This window comes from Mus caroli, chromosome 4, assembly GCF_900094665.2.
Source record: "Mus caroli chromosome 4, CAROLI_EIJ_v1.1, whole genome shotgun sequence".
In the NCBI taxonomy this organism is placed as follows: Eukaryota; Metazoa; Chordata; class Mammalia; order Rodentia; family Muridae; genus Mus; species Mus caroli.
The window spans coordinates 26,881,100-26,903,697 of NC_034573.1; the positions used below are offsets into that span (position 1 = coordinate 26,881,100).

Below are 22,598 nucleotides of genomic sequence, written 5' to 3' on the forward strand. Positions count from 1 at the left end.
CATATTTTCTAATTTATTTCAGTAAGTATACCCACCTTTAAATTATTCCAAGACGCTCTGGTGCAGCTCAGAGGTAGAGTGCTTACACAGGACACGCAAGGCCCTACCTAGGTTTCATCCCCCCTAGTGCATGGGTATGGGTGTCAGTCTGTCATTCTGAAGTGACATCTGTGTAAAAGCTTCACACGGTGTGCCATGTGAAGCCTGAGCTCACAGAGCGCTTACTCATCAGCCGTGTGGGAAGTCAGCCTCGCCTGCACTGGCATGTCCCCGTTTCCATCGCATTTCACTTGTGTGCTCCACAACATCAGTAGGGGAATTGTATGTGTGTCTTGGTGTTTACTACAAAGTTACTACGTGACTTTTTCCCCCTGGCTTCTCCATGACAGCCTGCTACCCGAACTACAGCTCTGAGCTCCTGTGAGCTGAGCCCTGGTGAAAGAGCTTTGACAGCATCTAAAATGTTTGGAGCCTCTCTCCATTCTGAAGAGCCTCCTTTGTTCCAACTGCCCTACCAGTGTCTGACTGTTCTCTCTTCTTCTTCTTCTTGCATCCAAATTGGAAAGGGAACAGGGGGCTCTCCTAAGGAGGAACGGGTCTGTGGAGGGTTGCGAGCTCTCATTCAGAAGCTATTCTTAGTCCCCAGAACTATAATGAAGCTGGGCTTTTTGTCCTGCTGAAGCTCCATTAACGAACGATCCCTCTACCTGCCACCTGATTCTGTTCTCCCCAAGGACTCCTGGTGTTTTCTTCCCTCATATTCTGAATGGACTGGCTTCTGAGTCAGGCGCATCTTGCAAGGCAGTGAGTCCTGTAGCCGTGATGGCTCACTGAATCCTCAGCTGTCCTCTGAAGTCTGCATTAGCAGCGCTTGCTGCAGACCTGGATTCATCATCAGAACTCAGCCTGTCCATGTCAACAACTTACCCACATTGTCACGCTGGTGTTTGCATCTGACCCCTGCTGCCTTGCACTGCTGTGTTCCTGGCTTCCCACTGCTGCAGATGAGAAAAAGAATGCAAACAACAGAGTCCCCCACCAGAGCCCATAGCCATGTTCCAGGGGACAGTGAAGTCATTGTTCAGAGGTGACCTAAGGACAAAAGCATTTAAACAATAAGCCCTCTTGTGAGATGTGATGAACGATGCACTGCAGACATTGTGAAGTTCTCTGTCTCAGGGAAGGCAGTTTCTGCATGGGTTTCAGTGCCTAGTACCTTCTTGACAGCCATTTAGGAGAGGAAAGTCACTTGTCTCACAATAGCATCCAAGCAGTTTCTGTTCTAAGGAACGCTAAAGTGTGTTCCTTTATATAAAATACACACTATAATTTATAGAAATCACAGTGCTCCATTGAATTGCAGTCCCCTCCCCCTCCCCTCCTTACCTGAAGTGGAAACTCCATCTGTTTGGTAAAAGCCTTCTTTCTTTGAATTTTCTTTTTATAGTGTGTGTGTGTGTGTATGTGTGTGACACATGCACATGTCACTGAACACGTGTAGCAAGGTCAAAAGACAACTTGCAGAAGTCAGTTGTGTCCTTCTCCTGTATGTCATGGGGATTGAACTCAGATTGTTAGGGCTGCTAGCAGGCCCCATATTGAGCAGCTCGCCCACCCCTCTTCATTCTTTAAATAATATTTATTTCTTCCAAATGAAAAAAGGGATCCCTTTGGTTGCTTAGGTTCCTAATGAGGCTCTGAGGCTTGATAATAATCCTCTGAACACCTTGTCACTGTTGAAGCATGGGAAAGGAGGAGCCCTGCTTTGAATTTAGTTTAGTTTGAATTCATTTAATTTAGTATTTTTTGTTTTTGTTTTTGTTTTTGCATTGAGCCTTTAAAGGAGGCTTGGTATATAGACATATACCCTTGTTAACTCACGCCAGTATCTCTGGCAGAACCCTGGAATTGTCTCAGTTTTGATGTTGAATATATGACTTTCCGTGATGGTGGAGGGCGCGGTGCATATGTTGACTGACCAGAGGTGTTCTGTCACGATATAAATGTAGGATTAAACTATTAAAATTGCCAATTTGATGTGTTTGCAGATCACTGTATATAGCACCATTGCAGAATCCTCCTAATTGAAGAAATGTTTCATCTCTATCTCTGTTGACAGGAAGGATCGCCTCCTGATAATTGCTTTGCTTAAGTGTCTGATAATATGCCAGGAGTGAGCGCATTCTGTGTTAGGTCATCTTTAATTATGCATGTACCACCTGTCAGCTCTAAATCAGGATCAGATCAGATCCTTGCAGAGTCACTTTGGGGAGGGTCGGAGAGAAGCCAAGGTGATCTCTTTGAGAAACAACAGAAATAGCAGTAAACATTTCTCATCACCTGAAAGTGCCTCGGGGGCATGGCTCGTGAGGCACCAGCCACTGGCACATCTGAGAAAATCCGAAATCTCACCCAAGCAAGATAAATTACCTCGGAGACAAATGACGGAGAGCTTGGAAGTGCCCCTCCCACCCTCCCTCCCGCCCGCCATCTGTGGCATTTCCTTTTTACTCCTCTCATCCTTGTAAAGGAGCCAGGGAGAAGCTCAGACACATTTTTATAAGCTACGTGAGGACAGGAAATATGATAATGATGTTAGATTTCATACATTTGGGGGATTTTTTTTTCAGTAGTTAGTTGGCTTTTTTTAGAAGGACAAATGTGGGTTGGAAGAAATGCTTGCTACCCTCTGTCAGCTTTTAGTAGTTTTAGTCTCACTTTTCAGGGCTGTTTGGGACTTTCTGGAGGGATGTTTAGGGTTCTTTACCGAAAGTTCTGTTCCCTCTACTAAGAGGTGTTTTTCTCTGTTCACCTGTCAGAGGCTTAAAGGCAGAGCGAACACACGTTTACTCTTTCATATAACAGGTGGGCTTGACTGACTGCAGAGTGGCAGGTGGAGAAGGGGCAGGCGCAGGGAAATGGCTGAACATACTTTATCCCATTGTGCAGCTCTCAGAACACAAAGGGGAGGCTCCAAGCCTGATGCTCTCCAAGCTGGGGAAAAAAAAACAAAAAACAAAAGACACTCCTGAGATGGCTTTGCCTTTGACCCACTTTTCGAAAATCCTGAATTTCTCTATGTCATACCCAGCTGAATAGAGGGACAGGACCGCCAATGAGGGATAAAAGTGGACCTCCAGCCCCACAGAGCATTGGGTCATGACTCTGAATCCCTCTTCACCACCATCCAGTGCCTAAGGTGACGTTTACTGCAGTGGGCATGCATCCTGGTAGCACAGAGTAGGTCTGACACTCACTGTCCAGTCCAGTGTTTGTCACTTAGTGTGCAATTGCACAAGTAAAGGTTACACGGGACTGTCAGCTCCACACAGCGCAGACTTCTTTCAGAAGTGACTGCAATGTGCCCATGCCCGACAGAAGAAGATCTGAAAGTTAAGTCCAGGAGAACCGAGAGAACGAACCAACAAGTAAAAGCGGTGCCACCATATTTTCTCATCCCCGCTCGTCTTTGCCAAACCCTTTCCATCTGCCTGGGAAAATTGTGCGCTCTCTCCACCTGCCTGACTCCTATTTTGAATGTTATCTCCTCGAAGAAGCATCTTTAAATTCATTCTTTTATAATTTTATACATGTTTATAGTGTTCTTTGCTCAACTGCCCCCCCCACAGTTAACCCTCTCTTACTGCCTTCTCCCATCACCAAATCCCTTCTTCTCCTCAGGCCCCCCTCCTGCTGTCATGCTTTTGTGTGCATGTAAGATGCACTGCATTTAATTAGAGGTGAACATGAGTGTAGTCATTTGCTTGCACAAGAGCAGTGTGCCAGGCTCATTCACAGAGGAATATGATTGCCATCTCTCTGTATCCTTTAACTTACTACACCTCCTTTGAGAGTGGCGAGGCCTTATGAGCCTCTCTCCAATCCATGATGGAGAACTAACTGGTGGGCCCAGCTCTATGAGGGCAGCCACTGCTGCTTTGAGTCCGTAGGTGCGATGGCCATGTCCTGTCCCCTAGACAACACCTATAGTACTCTTGGCATCTTCCAACTCTTACTTTCTTTCTGCTTCCTCTTTCTTGGCGTTCTCTGAGCTTCGGAGGGATTGATATACATGTCCCACTTAGCTGAACATTCAACAATCACTCGTTCTCAGCACATTGACCAGTGATGGGTCCCTGCGTTAACTGTCACCTATTGTGAATAGAAGCTTCTCTGACCAAGGCTTAGAGCAACGCTAATCTGTGGATGTAAACATAAATGTTGGGAGTTCAGTTTGAACAGCCAGGCGTGGTGGTTCACGCCTTTAATCCCAGCACTCGGGAGGTAGAGGCAGGCAGATTTCTGAGTTCGAGGCCAGCCTGGTCTACAAAGTGAGTTCCAGGACAGCCAGGGCTATACAGAGAAATCCTGTCTCGAAAAACCAAAAAAAAAAAAATAAAATAAAATAAAAAATAAACAAGAAACAAAAAAACCATGCAGTTTGACACTGTGCTCAGTTAGCAAAGTAAGTTCCCCTACTGGGTCTATGACTGCCATAATCATGGAGTTTGATGAGGTTTGTAGAACTAAGTATGAATCCCTCCTACAGGGAGGCACTCAAACCCAATCAGAAAGTAGCTGGCTATCCCTAAAACAATTACACCATTGTTGCAATGGTGGGCATATCTTGCCTAGCATGTTGGTAATATAGTTCACAGGTTCACAGCTAGGTAAGACCAGTGATGACTTTCTTCCCCTGGCAGCACTCTGCTAGCCAGCAGGAAGGAAGCTTCCAGCTGGATTTCTCTCTGTTTTTGCAATCAAAATGTGTGATGTCCTCAGCAATAGGGTCATATCATCTGATTCTGGTGGGCACCCAAGAGGATGACAAGGACCCCAGGAATCCCTCTGATTAACAACTCTAAGGAAGTACCCTATACCTCCCACTGGGGTTTTGTCTAATAACCAATGTCTTAATCAACATACTGTTTTCTTCCTTCTGGAAAAGCTGCTGCCCATCACCAAGTCCCTAGCAGACTGCTTGCCTGGCTCTATCAGCGTTGGTCATAGTATTCTACAAAGTATCCTTTATGGAGTTTTCTCTGGGGAAAAGAAGGTAACATCTTATCTGTGGCCAGGAAGCTCCAGAGACCAAGCAGTAATATGTGGTCCACCGTCCTCAGGTTACACTAAGGATATTATATCCATACATTAGAGAGGGACATACGCACATGTGAACACTACATGCAGTGCACAGTGCAGGGATGAAGGACTGTTGGCCTGGGGAAGAGGGAGAGGACGGAAGCCACAGTGGCTGTGTTTAAATAAATGACCGATGTGCTTAAGAGATGGGCGTGATACCGAGGAGATTTTGCTTCAGAACGTGATTGGTTTGCTTGTAAAGCTAGCCTACTCTGGAACCAATGACTTTCTTTGGTAACAGTGGCTCTTGTTTCTAGAAAGAGAGTTTATGTTTTAGGGTTTCTATGGGGTTTGAGAATATAAATTTCTGGGCTGTGGGGGAGGCACAAATCAGATAACCTAACACTGCTAAGATGGAGTGTCCCTGTTCCATGCAGCCTCCCAGCCGGGATGGAACACACTCCTGACTTCCGTGTTGTATCAGTTTGTCTAGTACATATCCATCTACAAGCTGCAGGCTAGAGGTTGGGATGTGATGGAAGACTTCCTTTCCCGATGAGGGTGTACTGTGAGACCGATCAGCACTCAATCCAGCCGCAGTGCGCATGCCTCCTGGCTCCTTGCTTGATGTGACTGGGAGCTGCTCCTCAACACTTGAACCCTCCATTCTGTCCAGGAAAATACACATACTATTCACCTTCTGGGAGTTGCCATGAGGGCTAGAGAACTTCGTGAAGGGGCCACCTCAGAACCCATCTGTCACCAGTACAGTGGACAGAAGAACTCCTGTGTGTAGCGATTGGGATGATGAAACAGAGTGTCATGTAGAAAAGACCCCAGCTTGGAGGTGGATAAGGCCCTCCTGGTTCAGTCCTCAGCCCTACAGAGAAAGAACAAGAGGCTCCCAGCTGCACAGCTGCTGCAGAGTAGGTTCCTGGGAGTGTTGGCTTCTTCTCTGCTGGAAGCTGAGAAGCTGGTACAGAGGTGTTCCCAGCATTCCCTGGGACCTGCCAGTGACCTGCAGTGTGCGGCCTCTCCGCTGCTACCTGTCATCTCAGCCCAGCACTGATCACATCTCTTCCCCATCCCTCCTTCCCTCTCTACTTCCATCTCATCCCAATCCTTCTTTCTTTATTTCTCTGACTTCTCTCTTGGCCTCGTCTTCTTTCCGTGAAAGATTGTTATCATGACCCCAGCATGTCAAATGACTCTCAGTAATTCTTTTATTCTGTTGTATTAATTTTTTAATTGAATGTATAATCAAACCTGGGTCCTCTAGAAGGGCAGCAAGCGCTCTTAACCATGTCTCCACCCCCTACATATTTGTCTTATTTTGCATAGTTATATGTGTGTGTGTGTTCTCTCTCTCTCTCTCTCTCTCTCTCTCTCTCTCTCTCTCTCTCTCTCTTTCCCTCCTTCTACCTCCCCTCACCCCTCTCTCCATGGGGCGTTGTAGGTGTGCATGCAGAGGTCAGAGGACACCTCAGAGGAGGTAGCTCTCTCCTGGCACTATGCGGAACCTGGAGCTAGAACTAAGGTCGCCAGGCTCAGCAGCAGGCATCTTTGTACACTGAATCATCTTCAAGCCAACGTTTTTAGTCTAAGCAAGAGTTTTTTTGTAGCTTTGGAAGGAGGGAAGAAGATGGATCTTTTCATGTTCCTCTAGACTGCCTTCAGTTCTTTTCTTCCCCTGTGTTGACATTTTCCCCTTCTCTCATCCCCTCAGCCTGTAGTCATTAACTTGCCAGACACTCAGCCATGGATTGTCTTTATGACGTTGCTGAAGTTAGGAGCGTGTCATTCACAGAGGACCTAACCCATATATTAACTCAGGCACAGCAAATTGCTAAATACATGCCTGTAAGTCAAGAGCTTCAGAATGACAATCCAGCCACTCCTATTGGAAGGGGGTGACTGAAACAGACTGGCAGTGGGCAAGGGAGGGTGAGTTTCTGCCACAGAACTGAGCTGGGGCAGAACACTGCCCTCTGGACACACACAGGGGCCCCAGCAGAGCATTTCCCAGGACGTGATGGAGAGGCCCCAGTCTAACAGGAAGTCAGTGGGCTCCTGCCAGCCTCCACTTGTTCAGTCCTTGTCCACAACTTGAGCTTCCACACCACGGTTCATTCCTCCTCCTAGTCCCACTGGAATCCCTCTTACTCCTCCCAGGGCCTAGTTCAGTAAATGTCAGAGTAGATACAAAAGATGACCGCTGCATTAGATACAGTGCCCAATGGACACGTGAGACCAGGTCCACACATGCCGTACAAGTGTTGAAGAGCATCAGTACATATGGAAATGGGAGCAGCATCTAGTGGGAATCATGAAGTACCCTGATCCACGTGTTTGTGCATGGATCAGGAAGGGCGCAAGAGAAGCCACACATTCTGTAGAGCATCTGGGGGCGTGCAGCTCTTCAAAGCTTTCGTTACTAGTCTATGTACATTTTATTTAAGAATGTTACTTTAAATTTACAATCATTCCTAAACTCTGAATCAGAAGGTGGCATTGGTTCTCAGAAAGGAAGACAGCAATCTATTTTCCCAACTCTTGGAACATGATGTTCCTTTGGGAGCCAGTGACCTGATGGGAAGCCCACGGCTCTAGGTGCTGAGGTCATTATCCACACTTTATGACTCAGTGTCCCCCACACTCCAGTCTGAACACCTCTGTGAGTGGTGAAGGAGAGAGTCCTGCCTTCTGTATAGCCCTGGGCTTTGCCAGCAACCTCATGAGAAGAGATGTCTGGGAAAACACACAGAAAGCAGGGTTGCTGCATGTATGTAGAATCTCACCACAGAGTGTAAAGCTTAGTGCTTCTCAGAACATTCATTTGTAAAAGCTTCATGCAACACTTGAGGTCAGTTGCTGTGTGCAGTCTAGTCAGCCACCAAATCCATGTAGAAGAGGCTTTTGTTTGGCCTCTTTAAAAGAGAAGTAGTAACTGCTGATTTTTCTCAAAATGTTCCGACCTTTGTCTTGTTCACAGATATTCATTAGTTTGGGTTTTTGTTGTTTGGGTTTTTTTTTGTTTGTTTGTTTGTTTGTTCTTCCTAAGCTGGTGCAAAGGCACCCAAGCTTTCAGTTGCCACTCTTCCATTTTCCCAGTATGCTGCACTGGCCTGAAATAGTCACCTCCATGCTTATAAAGGGCTTTCAGAGTTCAGTCCCCACCTTCAAGCAGAGGACTCAGACAGATTCAGATAGCTGTGCCGTGCGTGCAGGTGGTAGGTTCCAGTGTACGTGGGGCTACTTGGTAGCGATAACAATGTTTTAGAAAGAACAATAAGATGCCCCAGGTGTTGTCTTAGTGTGTATATCTTTGTATCTGCCTTGTGCTCCTATTCTTTGGCAAGCCTCTTGAGAGCAGGGGCTTCCTGGTTCTGCGCTGTGTTCTGTGGTGCCTTAGCAAATCGATGCTTAAACAAATATGTTCTGTACCAAGCTTAACTTTTATCTTAAAAATAGCATAACAGTTTTTTAATGTATTTCATTTCATAGAAAAGCAGAGCCTGGATACTTTGCAGTATTTTTTTAAGTCTTGGCAGGGGAAATGCTAAGTCATGAAAAGTTCTCAATCATTGTAGAAAAAAGTGATTTTGTTTATGCTTTGACACAACAGGAATGGAGAATTTTTCAAAGAACCTTGGAGATTACTTGCTTAGATTCTCTCATGTAGCCCTAGTACCAAGAACTATGCCTGACATTTAAAGGACGCTTAATAGATATTTGTTGGGGTGTTGGAGAGATGGCTCAGAGGGCAAAGGCATCTCTCACCAAGCCTGACAATATGAGTTCAGCCCCAGTCCACATCTAATAGAAGGAAAGTATGGACTCCCTCAAGTTGCCCTCTGACCTCCATACACTTACCAAGACATGTATATATAAAATGTAATGACAATTTTTTTATAAAATACATTTGTTGGATGACTGAGTAAACAGCTAGTGAGCTTCTCCTGTGTGCTAAGTACCACATGTTAAATTCTGGAGACTGCAATAATAAATAATGGATTTGCATGCATACCCTGGTACTTTCTCCCTACCCAAGAATCAGTGTAGAGACTAGTGACTCCTCTAGCCATCCTCATTCAGTGTGAGAAGGCAATGAAGATAATGCAGAAATTTTATTTTTGTTGTGTGAGTGTTGTTAACCATCTAATCACTTCTAATCCCATAAAAAAGTAGAAGGCTGAGGCAAAAGGGTTACACGTTCAAGACCAGCCTTGGCTACTTAGCAAGACTATGTTTTAAAAGTCCAGCGGCTGTGGAGCTATCTCAGTATAAGAGGACTTGCCTCCCGACTACAAAACCCTGAATTTGATCCTCAGCACTGCCCAAAGAAAGGAGAAAATGTTATATCGTGTCCCTGAAACAAGAAGAAACAAAGAGTCGGCTTATGTCATTCTCCTCTTACGCCTGTCTTGCTAACCTTTGTCCCGAGTTGTTCCATTTTCTGGGCCAAAGGGGATCACAATTGCCCCAAGATACAAATGGTGCTAAAGGTAGCATAGAAAAGCTACACCTCAGACTTCCAGGCCTAGGAATTCCCAGGTAAGCTAGTCAGGGTCTCTAGATGAGCAGAGTTAATAGAATGAATAGATCTTACGGGGGATCTACTAGATCAGCTTCCACAAGGTGAACTGAACAGTCCAAAGTTGGCGCTATGCATTCTGGGAAGGCACTTGTACAGGAAACTAATGTGATGGGGCTGAGGTGGGACAAACACGTGGTCAAGAGGAGGGAACTACAGTCAGATAGTTTAGCCTCGGGAGTAAATGTATAATTGAGCCCTCCCTCTTTCTCTCTCAGCCTTTCCCTTACTAATGTTTTGAGGTTTCATTTCTCTCTGCAGCCTGTGGTTTGACAGCTTCGTTCCCTGGCTGTTCTCACACACCATTTCTTTACCCTTGCTGCTCAACCAACTGGCACCCTTGGCAGGCTGCCTCTCCCTCCCGAAAGGTCTTCCCTAACCTGTCCCCTTGCAGACAGACTTTGTAAAATGTGATCATTTAGCCCCTAACCCTGAGCTCACGCTCATTCTTAGTAGGTTGCACAGGCTCCCTTAATACAGATGTGTTCTTATTCTCTGGGGCTCTCGCCAGGGGCACCGCTGTATCCATCTCTCATCTCTCCCAGTCTGTTAGAAGGGTGTGTGTGTGTGTGTGTGTGAGTGTGTGTGATCTCTCTCCTGAACACTGGTGTGCATAGTGTGTACCTGTCACATAAGTGGCATAGAGCAGAGTAAATTAGTGTAGTTAAACACAGGAGCTGACCATGGCTCCAGGCTGTCCCCTGCCTCCCTTGCATCGTCCCGCACAGCAGCCAGTGCCGTCACCATCTTGACACAGTAGGCATTACCTCATTCTTGTCCTCCTGACATCGACCTCCCCTGCCTCCACACACTCCACATGCCACCACCGTGTGATCGGTAGAAATGTCATCCTGATCACATCGTAGCTGTCATTAGTGACTCCTTGCCCTAGTGTGGAGGACACTCGAGTCTCCCCCTCCATCTCTCATCAGGCGTGTGCAGACACATTAAACTCCACAGATGGCTCTGCCCTCCAGCCGTGATGCCCATCCATGAGCACCCCCTTTCTGGAGTGGCCTGCTCTTCTTTCCACACTTGTCAGACTCCTCCTAGATGCTTTGTCACAGCCTAACACTGTTCTCACCCCCGCCCCACCCACTACATCCACTGTGACTGTCCACCCCGGGCTGGGGGTGCGTGCACACAAAGCAGAGGTGTTTTGGAGAGATTGGCATAAAACCTATTCTTTGGAACCTACCTTAGTCTGGTTTAATTTCTCAAGAAAAAACTTGGCTTGTAAAGTTCTGGTTATTCTACCTCATGCATTCTGACATATAACCACGTATTGCCTTCTGTTGTTATGTGAGTGTGCCCCATGCCTGTGGCCTGCTTTCACTGTCGATCCCTGGGTGTCTGATACCAGCGTCATCAGCTGCTCTTTGCTGCCTAGCAAGATACCCCCAGACTCCTTGGCTTAGGACAGAGGCTATTTATTATTTTTATGGTTTCTGTGGTTCACTGGACAGTTCTGGTTTGCACAACCTTCAGCTGCACTGAATAACCCAGGATAGATGTGGGTGAACAGTGGCCCACAGCTGCCACCGCTTCGGTGTTTAAAAACAAAAGAAAACAAACAAAAACGTACTGGAATTCAGCCACACCATACTGTCAGTGGAGCCTTTACCTTGTGACAGCAGGGGCAAGTCAGTGTAGTGGAGATGACCACATGGCCTACAGCCTAACATGTGTGCTGTTTGCTCCCTCAAGGAAACATTTACTAAACTAGAAAACCTTGCCAAGCCCTGCTCTGGGATGGCCAGTTGGAGAGGGCCTTACCTAGGGCAGCTTGTCTTTCTCTGTGGTCTCTCAGCTCCAGGAGACTGGCCTGGTGGTTTGTATATGGCGTAGCAGGAGAGGGCAAGGACCTAATATACTGCCACAAGCCTCTGCCTCCCAAGTGCTAGGGTTAAAGGCATGCGCCACCACTGTGTGCAGAAAATGTCCTTGACGTTGGCCTCCCCAGATATTTTGAGGCCTGAAGACTGCTTTCCTACAAAGACGGGTCCTACCCAGATTATCTAAACCTGTTTGCTAGATCCAGCTGTATAGTATAAACCCTGCCTCCTTGCTTATCTGTGTGTAATAATTTCCACCTCTCTGCTGAGCTGTATGCAATAATTAGGAATCTCTGTCCAACTTAAAAGACCAACATGGTGAGCTTCCAGGGTGTTTTCATTTCTCCATCAGAGGGCCCAGACCACCTGAGGGCGGAAGAAACAACTTTTCTCAGTGTCCATGTGTCAGGTGCCTGTCGGTCTTTTGCTCATTTCCTCACCTCCCCAGTCAGGGCCATCCCTGGAACTGTGATGGCATGGCATGGCATGGCTCTTTGGGGAGAAGAAATTCAGGAATAGTATTGTGTAACTACTATGTGCCAGGAACAGCCATAGCCTGCAGATGCGGTGATGGGCAGGGTACACCTGCAGCCTGACTCGGCTTTGTGTCTTTGTCATCCAGTTGGGAAATGAGATTTCTCTAAAATCCTTTCAAGGAATCCCTCAGGAAGGAGCTGTAGCATAGCTATATAACTCCATGGCGACATATGATGGCTGATTGTCAACTTGATTAGATTAGTAAGCACATGAGAGATTAGTAAAGTGGACCTCTGCCTAGATCTTTGGAGATGTTTGCAGAGATGGACCATGAGGTCTATGACCTAGTCAGTGGTTTAGTCCATTGATACATTCTGAAGAGATTAATGGAGGTTCTTGGCACTTCCTGGCTGGTGAGAGGAAGCAGGTCATGTAGGGAATGCTCTATGGGACTATCTTGCCCTGGTCCCTTTCTGAATTCCTCCTCTGTTTTCTGAATGCTGTGATATAAGCTGTACTGCCATGGCCCTCTCCTCCATGATGAATTAGAACTTCTGAACCTGGGAGCTAAAATAAACCTTTCCTGCTTTAAGTCGTTTCTGTCAGGCATTTTGGTTGAGCTACAAGTAACTAACCCAGTCTGCCATATTCACCCTCCCCTGACCTCACACAATTACCTGAACTTTTCAGATGCTGTGTCTTGAGGCTCTTTCTTGCCAGTCGCCTTACACATTTTCAACCAGATGACGGTTTCATCAGGACACCAGTAACTCGGAAGTCTGATTCACTAGATTGAGTCCCTCAGGTTTCTCCTGTGGTTGTAACGCTCTACCCCGTGCATTCAGGTTAATATGTACCTACCTTATTCGCCCTGTGGATACACAGTATTCCCCTTCTCCACATGTCTGGTGAGATGCTACCCCTCTGATGAAGCAGGCTCAAGTACCACTCACCCGTGCTGGTTCCCTGGTTGTTCCTCCAGCAAGCTCTTCCTCTGCTGTCACAGGCCTCGGAGTTTGGAGTGTGATTCAAATGGGGTGTAGCACACACTGCTGTTGTTCAACTTATCCTAATTTGTCTCTCTTAGGGTTTAGGCTGCAGGCCAGGTCATGATTCACTTTAACTTCCTTCTGAATTCCTTGAACAGGGGAGACGTCTAGAAAAGTCTTGGCTTCGTTGCTGAGGCTGGAGCTCAGGATGCGGGAAGCAATCCTGATCTGCTGATCTGTACCCCAGTTCCACTTTATGAATAATGGACAACTGATTGGCATGATTGCCATTTCCGAACCTTGGTCTTATTTCTAAGAGTTCATTGAGTTAAATGTATTTCATGTTCATTAATAAAGAGAAAATTGCTGCATATAAGCCATCAATTATATAGCATATCTGAAACTATGTTTCCTAGCACTAGAATATAGATTATTAAGTCTAATTCAGATGGATAGAGGTGACTCAATATATTTTGAAAACATTGAAATATACCTGTCCTTAGAATCTCAAAACAGCTGTGGTAGAAAGGTTGGTACATGGTAGTATTCTCATCTTACAAAGAAAAAAGTTTAACTTAAAAGAAACTATAATACTTGTACAGAATTAAGTAAATATATATTTTGTTGATATTAAATAAATAAATATATACATTATATACTATATATACCCAAAGTGTAGGAGTCTAGTCTTATGATTGAGACAAAGCTTCCTTTCTAAAATCACCTGTGGATATCAAAACCTCAGCTCTAAGATTGGTATCAAAACTGATCTTATTTATAAATTGCTATGCACATCAACTGGACCTTCAGCTTGTTTTCCTGGCTACTCATCCTGGTATCCTTGTATACCATAATGTGATGTGGCATTACATGCAGCTCGGGAGAGATTAGAATGATTATTGGGTACATATGTTTTCCGGGGGGTGTAATTAGGCAGATTCTCACACCCTCATCAAGAGATTTCCCCACCATCATTAATCTCAAAATAATAGAAGGCTTTCTACATCCAACATTACTCTTAAGTCAATACTTACTTGAAGATTTGTAGACGCATCCTCTAGAGTGGACATTTAGGGGGGAAAGAAAAGCTTTGTGTGAAGTTTGGGTATTTGTTATACTTTAAAACCGAACATGCACACTTTGGCATGTGTAACTATTAGACTGATGTTCCGAGGATAGATCTGCATACCATTAGTTGTATCTTTGTTTTATATAGTTTGCTAGGTGGAAAGAAGGGGCTTTCAAGTTGAGGAGGCTCTCCAAACTGCAGCATCTAGAATGTGTCGATATCTAGAAGAAGCAATGTAAAGAAGAAAAGATTTGAGTTAGCATCTGGATGTGGCAAGTTTTCCTACATAGTCCCAGATTTCATTGATGCAGGAACCATGGTGATGCAGGGCATCATGGCAATGCAGCAGCCTGTAACAGAAACTTCCTACCTCATGGTAGTCAGGAAGTGGGAGTGGAGATGGGATGCAGGAGTAAGAGACAGCACCTAAGAGCACACCTGCAGTGATCCTTCTTCCGTACAGGCCCTATCTTCTACAGTCCCCTAACCTCCCAAAATAGTGCCACCTTATGGTTATAGTTACTTTTGTGTCTCTGTGCTGTGATACCATGACCAGGGCAACTGACAGAAGAAACAGTTTATTGAGGGATTTTATTTTCAGATAGTGAGCCCATGGCCATTATGGAGGGGAGCATGGCAACAGGCAGGCAAGCATAGTGCCAGGGCAATAGCTGAGAGCTTATATCCTGTCCTGTGAGGCAGCATGGGAGCAGAGAAGGAGAGAGAGAGAAGGAGGAAGGGGAAGAGGGAGAGAGGGAGAGAAGGAGGGGAGGAGGGAGGGAGGGAACCAACTGGAAATGGTGTTCTGAAACCTCAAAGTCTGTGCCTCTGGTGAGACGTGATGAGTATAGCTTCTGACATTGCTAGGAGACACAGCTTCTGCCACCTTCTCTCGCCACCATGATACTCTACCTTACTCAGACTAGAAATGGTAGTTCTCAAAATTATGGACTGAAACCATATGCCAAAATATCTATCTCTTTAAATTATTCCTCCCAGGAGTATTCCACAGTCTGATTATCACACTAATTTATTTTTATTTATATCCTAAAGTGCTGCCTTCCCCTTCCTTGGCCCTGTGTTTTCATCCTTTTCTCCCAGATTCACTCTGTGTACAGCCACTAATACGAGTTTTTCCTAAGTAGCGATGAAGTGTCACTCCCGTGAGTGCTCAGTATCCTAAACTGGCTGTACCCTACGGTTCCAGCTGATGCAAAGAAAATGTCATCTTCTAGGATACTTCACTGGTTAGAACCTTTATACTCTCAAAGATCACCAAGTATGGAAACAAAATGCCATAAGTCAAAACCAGCAAAAACAACAAATGATATATATTTTGATTATCCCCTACCTACCAAGGATGCTATATGCGTGAATTAACAAATTAAAAAATAAGAATAGTTCTGCATTTAAAATTTAAGTTTAAGATGGAATATTAAAAAAATAAACAGGAAGCAATGAGCTATCAGATCACCGGGCATCTTTCAATATCAGAGAGAAATGTTCTAATACTGAAAACAGTAATTATCAATAACTATTGTGGATGCACTCACTTGTAATGCATAAATTAGTAAAATGGAAGATTAAACTACAACAGATTTATACAGTGACACACAAACAGACAAATGAAGCTAAAGGAAAAAGCTCCTAGATATGGCTCACCTCTAAAGCCTGGGTGAGCCCACCCATCTCCCAGATACAATGTGAAGCAGAGCGCTATCAGTGGTGGTCCATAGTGCTGCTGGGAGTTCCCTAAGGTGAGGAATGTTTATTGCCTTTACACTCAGCCTGAAGACCCTCAAATGCTACACTTCAGAAAGACGAAGGGAGGGTAGAGAAATGGCTAAAAACAAAAATAGATAAGTAAAGAAAATAGCAAACATGTAGATACCTGTTAGAAAGTTTGCCTACACAGAAATGTGTGTCAGTAAGCTAAAATATTAGACAATATTCCAAATGCAAAAGCAAAGAGCTGACTGGCCATGCTCAGAGTGGCAGGACAGAGATGACAAAGGAGGTAGATAATCAGAGTTCACATCCGAAGGTCGTCTTACTGTTGTGTCAGAACTAAGACTCTGATCTTAAATTTCAACAATAACTACTAAGAGTAAGAACAATACCTTAACTTCCAAAGCATTGTTTTGGATTTCTTTTAAGTGTAAGAGTGTTTTGTCTATCTGTCTAGTGTATGTATGTGCACCACATGCATGCCTCTGACCTGGTGCTGGCAGAGGCCAGAGGGGGGCACTGGATCCTGTGAAACTAGAGTTGCAGATGGTGTGAGCCCCGCGTCCTCTGCAAGGTCCACACTGCTGTTAATCACAGTTGTCTCGCCAGCTCCCTGAGACATACTTTTAAAGTTAACAATAGAAGAAGATGTAAAATCATTTTTTAAAAAGCAGAGGAAATAAAAAGCAGAAGTACATTTGTAGAAAACAAATGTGATTATATTAACAATCCCAACATATATAAATGACATGCATAAACCACAACATACATAAATTATAAAAGAAATGAATAGATTTCTAACTAAGACAACTGGATTGAGATTAGCAGTTTTTGGGTTTTTTGTTTGCTTTGTGGTTTGTTTTTTGTTTTTGTTTTTTTTTTTCTCAGAAAATTTCATTGACTCTAGTGTCAGGTGGTGGTGAGCTAAACAGGAAGTAGTCAGAATTTCTTAGCTAGCAGTAGCATCTTAGCTGTATGTCTTGGGGACAGGTTTTTCTAACATGGACTGAGAAAAGTCATAAGTAAAGGGGTGCGAAACATTCCAGCAAAGACTAATCAAAAAGAATCTAGAATTGTGTTATTTTTTTTAAGTCATCCAAAGAATTTATAATAGTTAAATGCCTCTTAAATACACATGACATCTTCTGAAGCTAAAAGTAATATGCACTCATCCAGTTTCTTAAATCTATTTGGAAACATTAAACATGATAAAAGTAAAAAAAAAAAATCTCTTATGAAGCCCTCTAAGAAAGGAAATTGTGACAGGTTCCTGATTAGACAGAAACCTTTCCATCTCCAAGGGAAAATACACAGTGTAACTGTGGCTTCATAGAATAAATTGGGCAGTGTTCCTTCTGTCTCTATTTGTGGAATAGTTTGAAGAGTATTGGTATTAGGCCTTCTTTGAAGGTCTGACAGAATTCTGCACTAAACCCATCTGATCCTGGGCTTTGGGTGGTTGGGAAACTTTTAATGACTGCTTGTATTTCTTTAGGGATTATGGGACTGTTTAGATGGTTTATCTGATCCTGATTTAACTTTGTTATTTGGTATCTATCTAGAAAATTGTCCATTTCATCCAGATTTTACAGTTTTATTGAGTATAGGCTTTTGTAGTAGGATCTGAGGATTTTTTTGAATTTCCTAGTTTCTGTTGTTATATCTCCCTTTTCATTTCTAAATTTATTAATTTGGATACTGTCTCTGTGCCCTCTGGTTAGTCTGAGTAAGGGTTCATCTATCTTGTTGATTTTCTCAAAGAACCAGCTCCTGGTTTTGTTGATTCTTTATATAGTTCTTTTCATTTCTATTTGGTTGACTTCAGCCCCCAGTATGATTATTTCCTGCTGTCTTGGGTATATTTGCTTCTTTTTGTTCTAGAGCTTTCAGGTGTGCTGTCAGGCTGCTAGTGTATGCTCTCTCCAGTTTCTTTTTGGAGGCACTCAGTGCTGAGTTTTTCTCTTACCACTGCTTTCATTGTGTCCCATAAGTTTGGGTATGTTGTGCCTTCATTTTCATTAAATTCTATGAAGTCTTTAATTTCTTTATTTCTTCCTTGTCCAAGTTAACATTAAGTAGAGTGTTGTTCAGCTTTCATGTGTATGTGGGTTTTCTGTTGTTTTCCTTGTTATTGAAGACCAGCTTTACTCCATGGTGATCTGACAGGATGCATGGGATTATTTCAGTCTTCTTGTATCTGTTGAGGCCTGTTTTGTGACCAGTAATATGGTCAGTTTTGGAGAAGGTACTATGAGGTGCTGCGAAGAAGGTATATTCTTTTGCTTTAGGATGAAATGGTCTATAGATATCTGTTAAATCCATTTTGTCCATAACTTCTGTTAGTTTCACTGTGTCTTTGTTTAGTTTCTGTTTTCATGATCTGTTCATTGCTGAGAGTGGGGTGTTGAAGTCTCCAACTGTTATTACTGTGTGAGGTACAATGTGTGATTTGAGCTTTAGTAAAGTTCCTTTTATGAATGTGGCTGCCCTTGCATTTGGAGCACAGATGTTCAGAATTGAGAGTTCTCCTTGGTAGATTTTTTCGTTGATGAGTATGAAGTGTCCTTCCTTACCTTTTTGATAACTTTTGGTTGAAAGTTGCTTTTATTCGATATTAGAATGGCTGCTCCAGCTTGTTTCTTCAGACTGTTTGCTTGGAAAATTGTTCAATGTTTTAGTCTGAGGTAGTGCCTGTTTTTGTCACTGAGGTGGATTTCCTACATGCAGCAAAATGTTGGGTCCTGTTTATGTATCCAGTCTGTTATTCTATTTCTTTTTATTGGAGAATTAAATCCATTGATATTAAGAGATATTAAGGAATAGTTATTGTTGCTTCCTGTTATTTGTGATGTTGTTTTTATATTTGTTTGGCTTTCTTCTTTTGGGTTTGTTGAAAGAAGATTACTTTCTAAGTTTTTCTAGGGTGTAGTTTCCCTCCTTGTGTTCGTGTTTTCCCTTTATTAGCCTTTGTAGGGCTGGATTTGTGGAAAGATAGTGTGTGCATTTGTTTTTGTCATGGAATATCTTAGTTTCTCCATCTATGGTAATTGAGTTTTGTTGGGTATCATAGCCTGGCCTGACATTTGTGTTCTCTTAGGGTCTGTATGACATCTGCCCAGAATATTCTGGCTTTTATAGTCTCTGGTGAGAAGTCTGGTGTAATTCTGATAGGACTGCCTTTATATGTTACTTGACCTTTTTCCCTTACTGCTTTTAATATTCTTTCTTTGTTTTGTGCATTTGGTGTTTTGATTATTATGTGTCAGAAGGAATTTCTTTTCTGGTCCACTCTATTTGGAATTCTGTAGGCCTTATATGTTTATGGGTATCTCTTTCTTTAGGTTAGGGAAGTTTTCTTCTATAATTTTGTTGAAGATATTTACTGGCCCTTTAAGTTAGGAATTTTCACTCTATTCTATACCTATTATCCTTAGGTTTAGTCTTCTAAACCTAAGGATTTAGAAGATTTTGTCCTGGATTTTCTGGATGTTTTGGGTTAGGAGCTTTTTGCATTTTGCATTTTCTTTGACTGTTGTGTCAATGTTTTCTATGGTATCGTCTGCACCTGAGATTCTCTCTTCTATCTCTTATATTCTGTTGGTGATGCTTGCATCAATGACTCCTGATCTCTTTCCTAGGTTTCTAACTCCAGGGTTGTCTCCCTTTGTGATAGTTTTATTCAATTCCTTCACCTGTTTGGTTGTGTTTTCCTGCAATTCTTTAAGAGATTTTTGTGTTTCCTCTTTAAGAGCTTCAAGCTGTTTTTCTGTATTCTCCTATACTTCTTTAAAGGAGTTATTTATGTCTTTGTTAAAGTCCTCTCTCATCATCATGAGATATGATTTTAAATCAGAGTCCTGCTTTTCTGAGGTATCCAGGGCTCACTGTGGTGGGAGAACTGGGTTCTGATAATGCCAAGTAGCCTTGGTTTCTGTTGCTTATGTTCTTGACCTTGCCTTTAGACATCTGGTTATCTCTGGTGTTAGCTGGTCTTGCTGTCTCTGACTGTGGCTTGTCCCTCCTGCAAGCCTGTGTATCAGAACTCCTGGGAGACCAGTTCTCTCCGGGAGGAATTTGGATATGGACAGCTGTGGTACAAGGTCAGCTCTGGGGTTCAGACGGAAACTGGAAGGATCCTGTCCCCAGCTGTTCCTTGCTTCCTATGTCCTGATGGCTCTGGGCAGGTCCCTCTTGGGCCAGGAATTTGAGCAGAAGTGGTGGTCTTACCTGTGCTCACAGGCATGTCCACACTCCTGGGAGACTAACTCTTTCCCAAGGGTATTCGGATATGGAGTGCCGTGGCACATGATCTAGAATTGCTTTATTACTAAGAGTCAAAATGCACTCAAAGACAGAAGGCGTTGTAAGGCTAGAACTCTTACATATGGCTCGAAATATATAAAATGTATAAAACTACACATGACATTGGATATGTATACTATTTCTAAAATGGCCTCAAGATATGTAAAACAAAAATTAATAAAACTTTAGTAAAATTTCACATATTTCTTTAAGGTATCACTTGATGGCGCAAACAAAAAGTAGTAAACGTAAAATTTAAAATGGTAGGAGAAGACATTTTTTTTCACAGACACAGGAAACTGCACCAAGCACCTAGAATATGTGGATCCACTCTGCATGGAGGAATTATTAAAAAAAAAAAAAAAGTTGACCTCACACTAAATGCAAAACTGGTCTCAACAGATTTCCAGGAATCACAATTAAGATAATCATATATTTTTTTAAAGATTTATTTATTTACATGTATGAGTACACTGTAGCTGTACAGATGGTTGTGAGCCTTTATGTGGTTGTTGGGCTCCAGTCAACCCCAATCGTTCTGGTCAGCCCTGCTCTCTCCAGTCCAAAGATTTATTTATTGTTATAAATAAGTACACTGTAGCTGTCTTCAGATGCACCAGAAGAGGGCGTCAAGTCTCATTACAGATGGTTGTGAGGCACCATATAGTGCTGGGATTTGAACTCAGGACCTTCAGAAGAGCAGTCAGTGTTCTTACCTGCTGAGCCATCTATATTTTATGACAATTAAGTTACAATTCAATAACCATACAGTCATCCCCCCTCCCAAGTTCCCCTTAAATGTGGAAATTTTCAAATATTTCTGAGTAAATCACTAAAATGGAAATTTTTAAATACTTAGAACTGAATGGTGATGAAAATAGTACATTTCAGAACTTGAAGGATGCAGTAGAAGTTAGATGTGATAAGCTGTGGGGCAGTAGAGGCAGGATGAAGTGAAAACAGGATGCAGGAGTGACATTAGTAGTAAAGATGCTGTCTAATGAATCTACAGATCCCAGAAGATGCTTCTGTGGATAGGCTCATGGTACAGGGATCAACCAGACTATTTTTTTTGTAACAAGATCATATGTCTGGCTTTATAGGTGACACTGTCACCACTGCTCAGCCTTGCCACCACAGTATGAAAGCAGCCATGTGATGTATAAATGACTGAGTATGGTTCTGGTCTAATAGTTCCATATATAAACTAGCAATGGACCATACTTACTATTCAGACTATGATTTCCCAGTTGTTGAACTAGTTATATGTCTAAAACTGACCATAAATAATGGGAAATTTGAATAAGATTACTGGATATAAGATCAGTATACAAAAACAATTGCCTTTTCATTTGTCAGTGTCATGGAAAAGTAACTTTTTAAGAAGTGGTCACTGAGCCAGTGGTACTTGGCTATAATTTTACCACTGCAGAGGCAAGATGGTCATGTGATTTAAAAACTAGCCTAGACTACATAAGAAGAATCTACCTTAAAAAATGCTTAGGATTGATAGTCACAACAAAAATAAGTACTAAGTGTGCTAATGTTCAGAGTCTAAAGAAACTAAAACTATTAATTGATCTGCTTCAAACCAGTAGTTCTCAAAAGTTTGATTTCCAGATCCTTCTATGCTCTAAAAACAGCTGAGAAGACATAAGATCTCTTACTTAATTGGGCTTTATCAATCCATAGTTATAAGACATTTAAGTTAGCTACTAATTTAAAAAAAATAATGAATCTGCTATACACTAAATGTTTGACACATCTTTATGAAATAAATTGCACTTTCAATTTAATTGGTGAAAATGTTTTTATATTTTTTCCAGCTCTCTTTAATGACAGCATAAATAAAGGCACTGGAGTCCTGATAGCTCTTTCAATGTTGAATCTGCTGTGCTCTGTAGTTTTACTTTTATTATATGAAAAACCTACTTTATGCTGACCTGCAACTAGAGAAAGGGACCACACGTTAATAGCTCCCCAGTTTCCAGACAATCGAAGGTATCTCTTCTTTGATTCTTTATCAGTCTTTGGCAGGTCATAACTAAGAAGGTAGTTGCAATATGGGACCTAAAACTGTATCGCTGAGCTTGTCATGTTCCATCATATTAAAATTCATTGTTCTGCCTGGCACCCTTGGATGCATCTTTTATCCAAGGATGGTTATGTGAAGACAGTTGACTATTTGGAAAAGGCTGGGTTGCCGAGTTAAGTACGTCTTCAAAATGATGATACTGTTTTATGTCAAATTTTTTACTTATTAACATGATCTTCAGGGGGGAAAAAGCTTTCAAGTTCCGAGAAACTGTCAAGCTAACAGTAGCAAATGTACATTTATCAAAACTCTGAATTTCATTTGAAAGCTTAAATTTTATCATTGGCAGCAAATACTGTCACCTGTTTTTCCTGAAGTGACAAATCTCACTCACCTTGTTCACAGTCAAGAAAGTATCTGCCAAATCCCCATGTCTGGATAACCTGTTTGTCAGCTGCTCTTCCTAGTAAAAAAATCACATTATGTG

The 22,598-nt window shown here is 42.8% G+C and overlaps 1 protein-coding gene across 3 annotated transcripts in view; it reads left to right on the forward strand.

The window, feature by feature from the left end:
* Positions 1–22,598, forward strand: part of Bach2 (BTB domain and CNC homolog 2) — a 341,164-nt gene that overhangs the window by 191,812 nt on the left and 126,754 nt on the right. The gene's annotated exons all lie outside the window — the stretch shown is intronic.